Consider the following 16,604-nt stretch of genomic DNA (forward strand, 5'->3'; position numbering starts at 1 on the left):
CTAGCCTTCCCACTATGGCTCGCCACACTACTAACAGGCCTACGAAACCAACCATCAGCCTCTTTAGCCCACCTATTACCCGAAGGTACCCCTACACCCCTAATCCCCGCACTAATCCTGATCGAAACAACCAGCCTACTAATCCGCCCCCTAGCCCTCGGAGTCCGCCTTACAGCCAACCTTACAGCAGGACACTTACTCATCCAACTCATCTCTACAGCCTCCATTGCATTAATACCCACCCTTCCTGCAGTATCCATCCTAACAATAATCATCCTACTACTCCTAACCATCCTAGAAGTAGCAGTAGCCATAATCCAGGCCTACGTCTTCGTGCTCCTTCTAAGCCTATACTTACAAGAAAACATCTAATGGCACACCAAGCACACTCATACCACATAGTTGACCCAAGCCCTTGACCAATCTTCGGGGCAGCCGCCGCCCTACTCACAACCTCAGGATTAATCATGTGATTCCACTACAACTCATCCATACTACTAACCCTAGGCCTCATCTCAATACTCCTAGTAATACTCCAATGATGACGAGACATTGTACGAGAAAGCACCTTCCAAGGCCATCACACTCCCACAGTCCAAAAAGGCCTACGATACGGCATAATCCTTTTCATCACATCCGAAGCATTCTTCTTCTTAGGGTTCTTCTGAGCGTTCTTCCACTCGAGCCTGGCCCCAACCCCAGAACTAGGAGGCCAATGACCCCCAACAGGAATTAAACCACTCAACCCGATAGAAGTCCCCCTACTAAACACAGCCATCCTACTAGCCTCAGGCGTTACCGTAACGTGAGCCCATCACAGCATCACAGAAGGAAACCGAAAACACGCCATCCACGCCCTAACCCTAACGATCCTCCTGGGATTCTACTTCACAGCCCTACAAGCAATAGAATACCACGAAGCCCCATTCTCAATCGCCGATAGCGTCTACGGATCTACCTTCTTCGTTGCCACTGGATTCCACGGACTCCACGTAATCATCGGATCCTCCTTCCTGACCGTCTGCCTCTTCCGACTGATCAAGTTCCACTTTACATCAGACCACCACTTCGGATTCGAGGCAGCAGCCTGATACTGACACTTCGTAGACGTCATCTGACTATTCCTCTACATAACCATCTACTGATGAGGATCTTGCTCTTCTAGTATATTAATTACAATTGACTTCCAATCTCTAGAATCTGGTATAAACCCAGAGGAGAGCAATGAACGCACTCATGTTCATATTCGCCCTATCATCAATCCTAAGCGCCGCCCTAACCGCATTAAACTTCTGACTCGCCCAAATAAACCCCGACTCAGAGAAACTCTCACCGTACGAATGTGGATTCGACCCACTTGGATCTGCTCGATTACCATTCTCAGTCCGATTCTTCCTCAGTAGCCATCCTGTTCCTCCTATTCGACCTAGAAATCGCCCTCCTACTCCCCCTGCCATGAGCCGTCCAACTCCAATCCCCCCTAATGACCCTCACCTGAACTGTAGTGATCCTCCTTCTCCTAACACTCGGACTGGCCTACGAGTGAATTCAAGGGGGCCTAGAATGAGCAGAATAACAGAAAGTTAGTCTAACCAAAAAGATAGCTGGTTTCGACCCAGCAGATTACAGCCAACCCTGTAACTTTCTTATGTCGCCCCTACATTTAAGCTTCTACTCAGCCTTCATTTTCAGCGGACTAGGACTAGCCTTCCACCGAACCCACCTAGTATCCGCCCTACTATGCCTTGAAAGCATAATATTATCGATATTCGTAGGCCTATCAATATGATCCATCGAAAACCAAGTCTCCTCATTCACCATGGTACCAATTCTCATGCTAACCTTCTCAGCGTGAGGCGGGCACAGGCCTGGCCATCCTAGTAGCCTCCACCCGCACACATGGCTCCGACCATCTACACAACCTAAACCTCCTGCAATGCTAAAAATCATCCTACCCACAATCATACTTCTTCCAACAGCCCTGCTGTCTCCACCAAAATTTCTATGGACTAACACCACCTTATACAGCCTCCTAATCGCTGCCCTAAGCCTACAGTGATTAATCCCAACCTACTACCCCTACAAATTTTTATCCAACTGAACAGGAATTGACCAAATCTCATCCCCCCTCCTAGTACTATCCTGCTGACTACTCCCACTCATAATCATAGCAAGCCAAAACCACCTGCAACAAGAACCCCTACAACGCAAACGAATCTTTATCTCAACCTTAGTCGCAGTCCAGCCATTCATCCTACTAGCCTTTTCCACCACAGAACTAGCACTATTTTACATCTCATTTGAAGCAACCCTCATTCCCACCCTAATCTTAATCCCCCGATGGGGGAACCAACCAGAACGCCTAAGCGCTGGCATCTACCTGCTATTCTACACGCCAGTAAGCTCTCTACCCCTGCTAATCACAATCATACACCTATACGTGAAAATTGGCACCCTGCACCTGCCAACCCTACAACTAACCCACCCAACCCTATCCACCTCATGGACAGGAATACTATCAGGTCTAGCACTGCTCATAGCATTCATAGTAAAAGCCCCACTATACGGCCTACACCTCTGACTGCCAAAAGCCCACGTAGAAGCACCCATCGCAGGCTCAATACTCCTCGCCGCCCTACTACTAAAGCTAGGAGGATACGGAATTATACGAGTCACTCTATTTATGGGCCCACTGTCCAACCTCCTGCACTACCCCTTCCTAACCCTGGCCCTATGAGGCGCCCTAATGACTAGCTCAATCTGCCTACGACAGACAGACCTAAAATCACTAATCGCTTATTCATCCGTTAGCCACATAGGCCTAGTTATCGCCGCAGGAATAATCCAAACCCACTGATCATTCTCAGGGGCAATGATCCTAATAATTTCCCATGGACTAACTTCCTCCATACTGTTCTGCCTAGCCAACACAAACTATGAACGTACGCACAGCCGAATTCTACTACTCACACGAGGCCTACAACCTCTCCTACCACTCATAGCTACCTGATGATTGCTGGCCAATCTAACAAACATAGCCTTACCCCCAACAACAAACCTCATAGCAGAGCTAACCATTATAATCACCTTATTCAACTGATCTGCCTTCACGATCATCCTAACAGGAATCGCAACCCTACTAACCGCCTCCTACACCTTATTCATACTACTAATGACCCAACGAGGCTCATTCCCCTCCCACATCACATCTATGCAAAACTCAACCACGCGAGAACACCTGCTCATAACACTCCACATTATCCCAATATTCCTCCTAATCCTCAAACCCGAACTGATCTCCGGAATCCCCTCATGCAAGTATAGTTTAAACCAAACATTAGACTGTGATTCTAAGAATAGAAGTTCAAACCTTCTTACCTGCCGAGGGGAGGGTTTAACCAACAAGAGCTGCTAACTCTTACATCTGAGCCTAAAACCTCAGCCCCCTTACTTTTAAAGGATAACAGCAATCCACTGGTCTTAGGAACCACCCATCTTGGTGCAAATCCAAGTAAAAGTAGTGAACCCCACACTACTAATCAACTCCCTCACACTACTCACGCTGACAATCCTCCTAACCCCAATCATCCTGCCATTTCTATTTAAAAACTTTAAAAACACCCCACAAGCCACCACCCGCGCTGTTAAAACCGCATTCCTAATTAGCCTAGCCCCTACAACCGCATTCATCTACTCGGGAGTAGAATCTGTCACCTGCCACTGGGAGTGAAAATTCATTATAAACTTTAAAATCCCCCTGAGCCTAAAAATAGACCAATACTCAATAACATTTCTTCCAATCGCCCTATTTGTAACATGATCAATCCTACAATTCGCCATATGATACATGGCCTCAGAGCCATACGTAACAAAATTTTTCACCTACCTACTGACATTCCTAGTCGCCATACTCCTCCTAACAACCGCAAACAACATATTCCTCCTATTCGTAGGCTGGGAAGGAGTACGAATCATGTCCTTCCTTCTCATCGGCTGATGACAAGGCCGAGCAGATGCCAACACCGCCGCCCTACAAGCCGTAATCTACAACCGAATCGGAGACGTCGGACTGACCCTGAGCATAGCATGACTAGCTTCAACATTCAACACCTGAGAGATCCAACAAGCCGTACACCCCCACCAAACCCCAATCCTCCCCCTCATAGGATTAATCCTCGCAGCCGCAGGAAAATCCGCCCAATTTGGACTCCACCCATGACTGCCCGCAGCAATAGAAGGCCCCACCCCAGTATCAGCCCTACTGCACTCCAGTACCATAGTAGTAGCCGGAATCTTCCTGCTCATCCGCATGCACCCCCTGCTAGCCACCAACCAGACAGCCCTAACTGCCTGCCTATGCCTAGGTGCTCTATCAACCCTATTCGCTGCCACATGCGCCCTAACCCAAAATGACATCAAAAAAATCATTGCTTTCTCAACATCCAGCCAACTAGGACTAATAATAGTCACTATCGGACTAAACCTCCCACAACTAGCCTTCCTACACATCTCAACCCATGCCTTCTTTAAAGCCATACTATTCCTATGCTCAGGGTCTATCATCCACAACCTAAACGGAGAACAAGATATCCGAAAGATAGGAGGCCTACAGAAAATACTCCCAGTCACTACTTCCTGCCTAACCATCGGAAACCTGGCGCTGATAGGAACCCCATTCCTAGCCGGATTCTACTCAAAAGACCTCATCATCGAAAGCTTAAACACATCATACCTAAATACTTGAGCCCTACTCCTAACCCTTATAGCCACAGCATTCACCGCAACCTACAGCATCCGCATAACCATCCTAGTCCAAGCTGGACAAACCCGAATCCCCCCAATAGTATCAATAAACGAAAACAACCCACTAATCACCGCCCCCCTAACCCGACTCGCCCTAGGCAGCATTACAGCAGGAATAATCATTACCTCTTTCATCACACCAACCAAAACCCCCCCAATAACCATACCCCTTATCACCAAAACTGCTGCCATCCTCATAACAATCCTAGGAATCATCCTAGCCCTAGAACTATCGAACATAACACACACCCTCACTCACCCCAAACCAAACCCCCTCATAAACTTCTCCTCTGCATTAGGGTACTTCAACCCCCTAGTACACCGATTCTTCTCCAAAAACCTACTAGAAAAGGGACAAAACATTGCCCTACACTTGATCGACCTCTCCTGACTCAAAAAAATAGGGCCAGAGGGCCTTGCTGAACTACAAGTAGCCGCAAGCAAAGCCGCAACCTCAATACACACAGGGCTAATTAAGGCCTACCTAGGATCCTTCGCCCTCTCCATCCTGGTAATAATCCTAATAACACACAGACTCACTAATGGCCCCTAACATCCGCAAATCCCATCCCCTACTAAAAATAATCAACAACTCCCTAATCGACCTACCCGCCCCCTCCAACATCTCTGCCTGATGAAACTTCGGCTCCCTTCTAGCCATCTGCTTAGCCACACAAATCCTAACAGGCCTGCTACTAGCCATACACTACACCGCAGACACTTCACTCGCCTTCTCCTCAGTAGCTCACACATGCCGAGACGTCCAGTACGGATGGCTCATCCGCAACCTCCACGCCAACGGTGCTTCGCTCTTCTTTATCTGCATCTACTTACACATCGGACGAGGCCTCTACTACGGCTCCTACCTATACAAAGAAACCTGAAACACAGGAGTAATCCTCCTACTCACCCTAATAGCAACTGCCTTCGTAGGGTATGTCCTACCATGAGGACAAATGTCATTCTGAGGGGCCACCGTAATCACCAACCTATTCTCAGCCATCCCGTACATTGGGCAAACTCTAGTAGAATGAGCCTGAGGAGGATTCTCAGTAGACAATCCAACCTTAACCCGATTCTTCGCCATCCACTTCCTACTGCCCTTCCTAATTGCAGGAATCACCCTAGTCCACCTAACCTTCCTACACGAATCAGGCTCAAATAACCCACTAGGAATCGTATCAGACTGCGACAAAATCCCATTCCACCCATACTTCTCCATTAAAGACAGCTTAGGGCTTACCCTAATAATCACCCCTCTAATAGCACTAGCCCTATTTTCACCGAACCTCCTGGTTCTTGGAATCCTAGTTGGGAGTGGTTGGCCACATGAGATGTACAGGATTTTGACCTGTGATTTAGTCTTGACAAGGCTATGTAATTGGTTTACTAACGTCTCATAAGAAAGAAGCATGAGCGGTTAATGCAGTTGGCTTGAAACCCATCCCCAGTGGTGCAAGTGCACTCTCTGAACTCACTGAAGTGCATTCCCAGTGGTGCCAGTGCACTCTCTGGACTCACTGCACTGCATCCCCAGTGGTGCCAGTGCAATCTCTGGACTCACTGCAGAGCATCCCCAGTGGTGCCAGTGCACTCTGTGGACTCACTGTAGTGCATCCCCAGTGGTGCCAGTGCACTCTCTGGACTCACTGCAGTGCATCCCCAGTGGTGTCAGTGCAATCTCTGGACTCACTGCAGTGCATCCCCAGTGGTGCCAGTGCACTCTCTGGACTCACTGCAGTGCATTCCCAGTGGTGCCAGTGCACTCTCTGGACTCACTGCAGTGCATCCCCAGTGGTGCCAGTGCACTCTCTGGACTCACTGCAGTGCATCCCCAGTGGTGCCAGTGCACTCTCTGGACTCACTGCACTGCATCCCCAGTGGTGCCAGTGCACTCTCTGGAGTCACAGCACTGCATCCCCAGTGGTGCCAGTGCACTCTCTGGACTCACTGCACTGCATCCCCAGTGGTGCCACTGCACTCTCTGGACTCACTGCACTGCATCCCCAGTGGTGCCAGTGCACTCTCTGGACTCACTGCAGTGCATCCCCACTGCTGCCAGTGCACTCTCTGGACTCACAGCAGTGCATCCCCAGTGGTGCCAGTGCACTCTCTGGACTCACTGCACTGCATCCCCAGTGGTGCCAATGCACTCTCTGGACTCACTGCACTGCATCCCCAGTGGTGCCAGTGCACTCTCTGGACTCACTGCACTGCATCCCAAGTGGTGCCAGTGCACTCTCTGGACTCACTGCACTGCATCCCCAGTGGTGCCAGTGCACTCTCTCGAGTCACTGCACTACATCCCCAGTGGTGCCAGTGCGCTCACTGGACTCACTGTACTGCATCCCCAGTGGTGCCAGTGCACTCTCTGGAGTGACTGCAGTGCATCCCCAGTGGTGCCAGTGCACTCTCTGGACTCACTGCACTGCATCCCCAGTGGTGCCAATGCACTCTCTGGACTCACTGCACTGCATCCCCAGTGGTGCCAGTGCACTCACTGGACTCACTGCACTGCATCCCAAGTGGTACCAGTGCACTCTCTGGACTCACTGCACTGCATCCCCAGTGGTGCCAGTGCACTCTCTCGAGTCACTGCACTACATCCTCAGTGGTGCCAGTGCACTCACTGGACTCACTGTACTGCATTCCCAGTGGTGCTAGTGCACTCTCTGGACTCACTGCAGTGCATCCCCAGTGGTGCCAGTGCACTCTTTGGACTCACTGAAGTGCATTCTCAGTGGTGCCAGTGCACTCTCTGGACTCACTGCACTGCATCCCCAGTGGTGCCAGTGCACTCTCTGGACTCACTGCACTGCATCACCAGTGGTGCCAGTGCACTCTCTGGACTCACTGCACTGCATCCCCAGTGGTGCCAGTGCACTCTCTGGACTCACTGCACTGCATCCCCAGTGGTGTCACTGCACTCTCTGGACTCACTGCACTGCATCCCCAGTTGTGCCAGTGCACTCTCTGCACTCACTGCACTGCATACCCAGTGGTGCCAGTGCACTCACTGGACTCACTGCAGTGCATTCCCTCTGGTGCCAGTGCACTCTCTGGACTCACTGCAGTGCATCCCCAGTGGTGCCAGTGCACTCTCTGGACTCACTGCACTGCATCCCCAGTGGTGCCAGTGCACTCTCTGGACTCACTGCAGTGCATCACCTGTGGTGCCAGTGCACTCTCTGGACTCACTGAAGTGCATCCCCAGTGGTGCCAGTGCAATCTCTGGACTCACTGCACTGCATTCCCAGTCGTGCCAGTGCACACTCTTGACTCACTGCACTGCATCCCCAGTGGTGCCAGTGCACTCTCTGGACTCACTTCAGTTCATCCCCAGTGGTGCCAGAGCACTCTCTGGACTCACTGCACTGCATCCCCAGTGGTGCCAGTGCACTCTCTGGACTCACTGCACTGCAGCCCCAGTGGTGCCAGTGCATTCTCTGGACTCACTGCACTACATCCCCAGTATTGCCAGTGCACTCTCTGGACTCACTGCACTGCATCCCCAGTGCTGCCAGTGCACTCTCTGGACTCACTGCACTGCATCCCCAGTGGTGCCACTGCACTCTCTGGACTCACTGCACTGCATCCCCAGTGGTGCCAGTGCACTCTCTGCACTCACTACACTGCATCCCCAGTGGTGCCAGTGCACTCACTGGACTCACTGCAGTGCATTCCCTCTGGTAACAGTGCACTCTCTGGACTCACTGCACTGCATCCCCAGTGGTGCCAGTGCACTCTCTGGACTCACTGCAGTGCATCCCCAGTGGTGCCAGTGCACTCTCTGGACTCACTGCACTGCATCCCCAGTGGTGCCAGTGCACTCTCTGGACTCACTGCACTGCATCCCCAGTGGTGCCAGAGCACTCTCTGGACTCACTGCACTGCATCCTCTGTGCTGCCAGTGCACTCTCTGGACTCACTGCACTGCATCCCCAGTGGTGCCAGTGCACTCTCTGGACTCACTGAAGGGCATTCTCAGTGGTGCCAGTGCACTCTCTGGACTCACTGCAGTGTTTCCCCAGTGGTGCCAGTACACTCACTGGACTGACTGCACTGCATCCCCAGTGGTGCCAGTGCACTCTCTGGACTCACCGCGCCGCATCCCCAGTGGTGCCAGTGCACTCTCTGGAGTAACTGCAGTGCATCACCAGTGTTGCCAGTGCACTCTCTGGACTCACTGCACTGCATCCCCAGTGGTGCCAGTGCACTCTCTGGACTCACTTCAGTTCATCCCCAGTGGTGCCAGAGCACTCTCTGGACTCACTGCACTGCATCCCCAGTGGTGCCAGTGCACTCTCTGGACTCACTGCACTGCAGCCCCAGTGGTGCCAGTGCATTCTCTGGACTCACTGCACTACATCCCCAGTATTGCCAGTGCACTCTCTGGACTCACTGCACTGCATCCCCAGTGCTGCCAGTGCACTCTCTGGACTCACTGCACTGCATCCCCAGTGGTGCCACTGCACTCTCTGGACTCACTGCACTGCATCCCCAGTGGTGCCAGTGCACTCTCTGGACTCACTACACTGCATCCCCAGTGGTGCCAGTGCACTCACTGGACTCACTGCAGTGCATTCCCTCTGGTAACAGTGCACTCTCTGGACTCACTGCACTGCATCCCCAGTGGTGCCAGTGCACTCTCTGGACTCACTGCAGTGCATCCCCAGTGGTGCCAGTGCACTCTCTGGACTCACTGCAGTGCATCCCCAGTGGTGCCAGTGCACTCTCTGGACTCACTGCACTGCATCCCCAGTGGTGCCAGTGCACTCTCTGGACTCACTGCACTGCATCCCCAGTGGTGCCAGAGCACTCTCTGGACTCACTGCACTGCATCCTCTGTGCTGCCAGTGCACTCTCTGGACTCACTGCACTGCATCCCCAGTGGTGCCAGTGCACTCTCTGGACTCACTGAAGGGCATTCTCAGTGGTGCCAGTGCACTCTCTGGACTCACTGCAGTGTTTCCCCAGTGGTGCCAGTACACTCACTGGACTGACTGCACTGCATCCCCAGTGGTGCCAGTGCACTCTCTGGACTCACCGCGCCGCATCCCCAGTGGTGCCAGTGCACTCTCTGGAGTAACTGCAGTGCATCACCAGTGGTGCCAGTGCACTCTCTGGACTCACTGCACTGCATCGCCAGTGGTGCCAGTGCACTCTCTGGACTCACTGCACTGCATCCCCAGTGGTGCCAGAGCACTCTCTGGACTCACTGCAGTGCATCCCCAGTGGTGCCAGTGCACTCTCTGGACTCACTGCACTGCATCCCCAGTGGTGCCAGTGCACTCTCTGAACTCACTGCACTGCATCCCCAGTGGTGCCAGTGCACTCTCTGGACTCCCGGCACCGCATCCCCAGTGGTGCCAGTGCACTCTCTGGGCTCACTGCAGTGCATCCCCAGTGGTGCCAGTGCACTCTCTTGACTCACTGCACTGCATCCCCAGTGGTGCCAGTGCACTCACTGGATTCACTGCACTGCATCCCCAGTGGTGCTAGTACACTCTCTGGACTCACTGCAGTGCATCCCCAGTGGTACCAGTGCACTCTCTGGACTCACTGAAGTGCATTCTCAGTGGTGCCAGTGCACTCTGTGGACTCACTGCAGTGCATCCCCAGTGGTGCCAGTGCACTCTCTGGACTCACTGCACTGCATCCCCAGTGCTGCCAGTGCACTCTCTGGACTCACTGCAGTGCATCCCCAGTGGTGCCAGTGCACTCTCTGGACTCACTGCACTGCATCCCCAGTGGTGCCAGTGCACTCTCTGGACTCACTGCAGTGCATCCCCATTGGTGCCAGTGCACTCTCTGGACTCACTGCACTGCATCCCCAGTGGTACCAGTGCACTCTGTGGACTCACTGCAGTGCATCCCCAGTGGTGCCAGTGCACTCTCTGGACTCACTGCACTGCATCCCCAGTGGTGCCAATGCACTCTCTGGACTCACTGCACTGCATCCCCAGTGGTGCCAGTGCACTCTCTGGACTCACTGAAGTGCATCCCCAGTGGTGCCAGTGCACTCTCTGGAGTCACTGCACTGCATCCCCAGTGGTGCTAGTGCACTCTGTGGACTCACTGCAGTGCATCCCCAGTGGTGCCAGTGCACTCTCTGGACTCACTGAAGGGCATTCTCAGTGGTGCCAGTACACTCACTGGACTCACTGCACTGCATCCCCAGTGGTGCCAGTGCACTCTCTGGAGTCACCGCAGCGCATCCCCAGTGGTGCCAGTGCACTCTCTGGAGTAACTGCAGTGCATCCCCAGTGGTGCCAGTGCACTCTCTGGACTCACTGCACTGCATCCCCAGTGGTGCCAGTGCACTCTCTGGACTCACTGCACTGCATCTCCTGTGGTCCCAGAGCACTCTCTGGACTCACTGCAGTGCATCCCCAGTGGTGCCAGTGCACTCTCTGGACTCACTGCACTGCATCCCCAGTGGTGCCAGTGCACTCTCTGGACTCACTGCACTGCATCCCCAGTGGTGCCAGTCCACTCTCTGGACTCCCGGCACCGCATCCCCAGTGGTGCCAGTGCACTCTCTGGGCTCACTGCAGTGCATCCCCAGTGGTGCCAGTGCACTCTCTTGACTCACTGCACTGCATCCCCAGTGGTGCCAGTGCACTCTCTGGATTCACTGCACTGCATCCCCAGTGGTGCTAGTGCACTCTCTGGACTCACTGCAGTGCATCCCCAGTGGTACCAGTGCACTCTCTGGACTCACTGAAGTGCATTCTCAGTGGTGCCAGTGCACTCTGTGGACTCACTGCAGTGCATCCCCAGTGGTGCCAGTGCGCTCTCTGGACTCACTGCAGTGCATCCCCATAGGTGCCAGTGCACTCTCTGGAATCACTGCACTGCACCCCCAGTGCTGCCAGTGCACTCTCTGGACTCACTGCACTGCATCCCCAGTGGTGCCAGTGCACTCTCTGGACTCACTGCACTGCATCCCCAGTGGTGCCAGTGCACTCTCTGGACTCACTGCAGTGCATCCCCAGTGGTGCCAGTGCACTCTCTGGACTCACTGCACTGCATCCCCAGTGGTACCAGTGCACTCTGTGGACTCACTGCAGTGCATCCCCAGTGGTGCCAGTGCCCTCTCTGGACTCACTGCACTGCATCCCCAGTGCTGCCAATGCACTCTCTGGACTCACTGCAGTGCATCCCCAGTGGTGCCAGTGCACTCTCTGGACTCACTGCACTGCATCCCCAGTGGTGCCAGTGCACTCTCTGGAGTCACTGCACTGCATCCCCAGTGGTGCCAGTGCACTCTCTCGAGTCACTGCACCACATCCCCAATGGTGCCAGTGCACTCACTGGACTCACTGTACTGCATCATCAGTGGTGCCAGTGCACTCTCTGGACTCACTGCAGTGCATACCCAGTGGTGCCAGTGCACTCTTTGGACTCACTGAAGTGCATTCTCAGTGGTGCCAGTGCACTCTCTGGACTCACTGAAGTGCATTCTCAGTGGTGCCAGTGCACTCTCTGGACTCACTGCAGTGCATCCCCAGTGGTGCCAGTGCACTCTCTGGACTCACTGCACTGCATCCCCAGTGGTGCCAGTGCACTCTCTGCACTCACTGCACTGCATCCCCAGTGGTGCCAGAGCACTCTCTGGACTCACTGCACTGCATCCCCAGTGCTGCCTGTGCACTCTCTGGACTCACTGCACTGCATCCCCAGTGGTGCCACTGCACTCTCTGGACTCACTGCACTGCATCCCCAGTGGTGCCAGTGCACTCCCTGCACTCAATGCACTGCATCCCCAGTGGTGCCAGTGCACTCACTGGACTCACTGCAGTGCATTCCCTCTGGTGCCAGTGCACTCTCTGGACTCACTGCAGTGCATCCCCCGTGGTGCCAGTGCGATCTCTGGACTCACTGCACTGCATCCCCAGTGGTGCCAGTGCACACTCTGGACTCACTGCACTGCATCCCCAGTGGTGCCAGTGCACTCTCTGGACTCACTGCAGTGCATCCCCAGTGGTGCCAGTGCACTCTCTGGACTCACTGCACTGCATCCACAGTGGTGCCAGTGCACTCTCTGGACCCACTGAAGTGCATCCCCCGTGGTGCCAGTGCGATCTCTGGACTCACTGCACTGCATTCCCAGTGGTGCCAGTGCACACTCTGGACTCACTGCACTGCATCCCCAGTGGTGCCAGTGCACTCTCTGGACTCACTGCAGTGCATCCCCAGTGTTGCCAGTGCACTCTCTGGACTCACTGCACTGCATCCACAGTGGTGCCAGTGCACTCTCTGGACTCACTGCAGTGCATCGCCAGTGGTGCCAGTACACTCTCTGGACACACTGAAGTGCATTCTCAGTGGTGCCAGTGCACTCTCTGGACTCACTGCGCTGCATCCCCAGTGGTGCCAGTACACTCACTGGACTCACTGCACTGCATCCCCAGTGGTGCCAGTGCAGTCTCTGCACTCACTGAAGTGCATCTCCAGTGGTGCCAGTGAACACTCTGGACTCACTGCAGTGCATCCCCAGTGGTGCCAGTGCACTCTCTGGACTCACTGCACTGCATCCCCAGTGGTGCCAGTGCACTCTCTGGACTCACTGCACTGCATCCCCAGTGGTGCCAGTGCACTCTCTGGACTCACTGCACTGCATCCCCAGTGGTGCCAGTGCACTCTCTGGACTCACTGCACTGCATCTCCAATGGTGCCAGTGCACTCTCTGGACTCACTGCACTGCATCCCCAGTGGTGCCAATGCACTCTCTGGACTCACTGCTGTGCATCCCCAGTGGTGCCAGTGCACTCTCTGCACTCACTGCACTGCATCCCCAGTGGTGCCAGAGCACTCTCTGGACTCACTGCACTGCATCCCCAGTGCTGCCTGTGCACTCTCTGGACTCACTGCACTGCATCCCCAGTGGTGCCACTGCACTCTCTGGACTCACTGCACTGCATCCCCAGTGGTGCCAGTGCACTCCCTGCACTCACTGCACTGCATCCCCAGTGGTGCCAGTGCACTCACTGGACTCACTGCAGTGCATTCCCTCTGGTGCCAGTGCACTCTCTGGACTCACTGCACTGCATTCCCAGTGGTGCCAGTGCACACTCTGGACTCACTGCACTGCATCCCCAGTGGTGCCAGTGCACTCTCTGGACTCACTGCAGTGCATCCCCAGTGTTGCCAGTGCACTCTCTGGACTCACTGCACTGCATCCCCAGTGGTGCCAGTGCACTCTCTGGACTCACTGCAGTGCATCCCCAGTGTTGCCAGTGCACTCTCTGGACTCACTGCACTGCATCCCCAGTGGTGCCAGTGCACTCTCTGGACTCACTGCACTGCATCCCCAGTGGTGCCAGTACACTCACTGGACTCACTGCACTGCATCCCCAGTGGTGCCAGTGCAGTCTCTGCACTCACTGAAGTGCATCTCCAGTGGTGCCAGTGAACTCTCTGGACTCACTGCAGTGCATCCCCAGTGGTGCCAGTGCACTCTCTGGACTCACTGCACTGCATCCCCAGTGGTGCCAGTGCACTCTCTGGACTCACTGCACTGCATCCCCAGTGGTGCCAGTCCACTCTCTGGACTCACTGCACTGCATCTCCAATGGTGCCAGTGCACTCTCTGGACTCACTGCACTGCATCCCCAGTGGTGCCAATGCACTCTCTGGACTCACTGCTGTGCATCCCCAGTGGTGCCAGTGCACTCACTGGACTCACTGCACTGCATCCCCAGTGGTGCCAGTGCACTCTGTGGACTCACTGCTGTGCATTCCCATTGGTGCCAGTGCACTCTCTGGACTCACTGCACTGCATCCCCAGTGGTGTCAGTGCACTCTCTGGACTCACTGCACTGCATCCCCAGTGGTGCAAGTGCACTCTCTGGACTCACTGCAGTGCATCCCAAGTGGTGCCAATGCACTCTCTGGACTCACTGCACTGCATCCCCAGTGGTGTCAATGCACTCTCTGGACTCACTGCACTGCATCCCCAGTGGTGCAAGTGCACTCTCTGGACTCACTGCAGTGCATCCCCAGTGGTGCCAGTACACTCACTGGACTCACTGCACTGCATCCCCAGTGGTGCCAGTGCAGTCTCTGCACTCACTGAAGTGCATCTCCAGTGGTGCCAGTGCACTCTCTGGACTCACTGCACTGCATCCCCAGTGGTGCCAGTGCAGTCTCTGCACTCACTGAAGTGCATCCCCAGTGGTGCCAGTGCAGTCTCTGCACTCACTGTACTGCATCCCCAGTGGTGCCAGTGCACTCTCTGGACTCACTGCACTGCATCCCCAGTGGTGCCAGTGCACTCTCTGGACTCACTGCACTGCATCCCCAGTGGTGCCAGTGCACTCTCTGGACTTGCTGCACTGCATCCCCAGTGGTGCCAGTGCACTCTCTGGACTCACTGCACTGCATCCCCAGTGTTGCCAGTGCACTCTCTGGACTCACTGCACTGCATCCCCAGTGGAGCCCGTGCACTCTCTGGACTCACTGCACTGCATCCCCAGTGGTGCCAGTGCACTCTCTGGACTCACTGCAGTGCATCCCCAGTGGTGCCAGTGCACTCTTTGGACTCACTGAAGTGCATACTCAGTGGTGCAAGTGCACTCTCTGGATTCACTGCACTGCATCCCCAGTGGTGCCAGTGCGCTCTCTGGACTCACTGAAGTGCATCCCCAGTGGTGCCAGTACACTCTCTGGACTCACTGCACTGCATTCTCAGTGGTGCCAGTGCACTCTCTGGACTCACTGCAGTGCATCCCCAGTGGTGCCAGTGCACTCTCTGGACTCACTGCACAGCATCCCCAGTGGTACCAGAGCACTCTCTGGACTCACTGCACTGCATTCCCAGTGGTGCCAGTGCAGTCTCTGCACTCACTGAAGTGCATCTCCAGTGGTGCCAGTGAACTCTCTGGACTCACTGCAGTGCATCCCCAGTGGTGCCAGTGCACTCTCTGGACTCACTGCAGTGCATCCCCAGTGGTGCCAGTGCACTCTCTGGACTCACTGCACTGCATCCCCAGTGGTGCCAGTGCACTCTCTGGACTCACTGCACTGCATCTCCAATGGTGCCAGTGCACTCTCTGGACTCACTGCACTGCATCCCCAGTGGTGCCAATGCACTCTCTGGACTCACTGCTGTGCATCCCCAGTGGTGCCAGTGCACTCTCTGCACTCACTTCACTGCATCCCCAGTGGTGCCAGAGCACACTCTGGACTCTCTGCACTGCATCCCCAGTGCTGCCTGTGCACTCTCTGGACTCACTGCACTGCATCCCCAGTGGTGCCACTGCACTCTCTGGACTCACTGCACTGCATCCCCAGTGGTGCCAGTGCACTCCCTGCACTCACTGCACTGCATCTCCAGTGGTGCCAGTGCACTCACTGGACTCACTGCAGTGCATTCCCTCTGGTGCCAGTGCACTCTCTGGACTCACTGCACTGCATCCCCAGTGGTGCCAGTGCACTCTCTGGACTCACTGCAGTGCATCCCCAGTGGTGCCAGTGCACTCTCTGGACTCACTGAAGTGCATCCCCCGTCGTGCCAGTGCGATCTCTGGACTCACTGCACTGCATTCCCAGTGGTGCCTGTGCACACTCTGGACTCACTGCACTGCATCCCCAGTGGTGCCAGTGCACTCTCTGGACTCACTGCAGTGCATCCCCAGTGTTGCCAGTGCACTCTCTGGACTCACTGCACTGCATCCACAGTGGTGCCAGTGCACTCTCTGGACTCACTGCAGTGCATCACCAGTGGTGCCAGTACACTCTCTGGATTCACTGAAGTGCATTCTCAGTGGTGCCAGTGCACTCTCTGGACTCACTGC

General features: G+C 54.8%; 1 long non-coding RNA gene across 4 annotated transcripts in view; it reads right to left on the minus strand.

The window, feature by feature from the left end:
- LOC308200502 overlaps window positions 1-6,054 on the minus strand; it is a 208,134-nt gene extending 202,080 nt beyond the window's left edge. Inside the window, exon 1 of one of the 4 annotated variants that reach the window (XR_013955632.1) lies at window positions 2,071-6,054. This is a non-coding gene — a long non-coding RNA (uncharacterized lncRNA). Of the gene's footprint in view, window positions 1-180 lie in introns of all 4 variants that reach the window. The other 3 variants (XR_013955633.1, XR_013955634.1, XR_013955635.1) reach the window with 3 other exon arrangements.
- Window positions 6,055-16,604: the final 10,550 nt, after the last annotated feature.

This window comes from Anser brachyrhynchus, assembly GCF_964034855.1.
Source record: "Anser brachyrhynchus genome assembly, chromosome: 10".
NCBI classification, from domain to species: Eukaryota; Metazoa; Chordata; class Aves; order Anseriformes; family Anatidae; genus Anser; species Anser brachyrhynchus.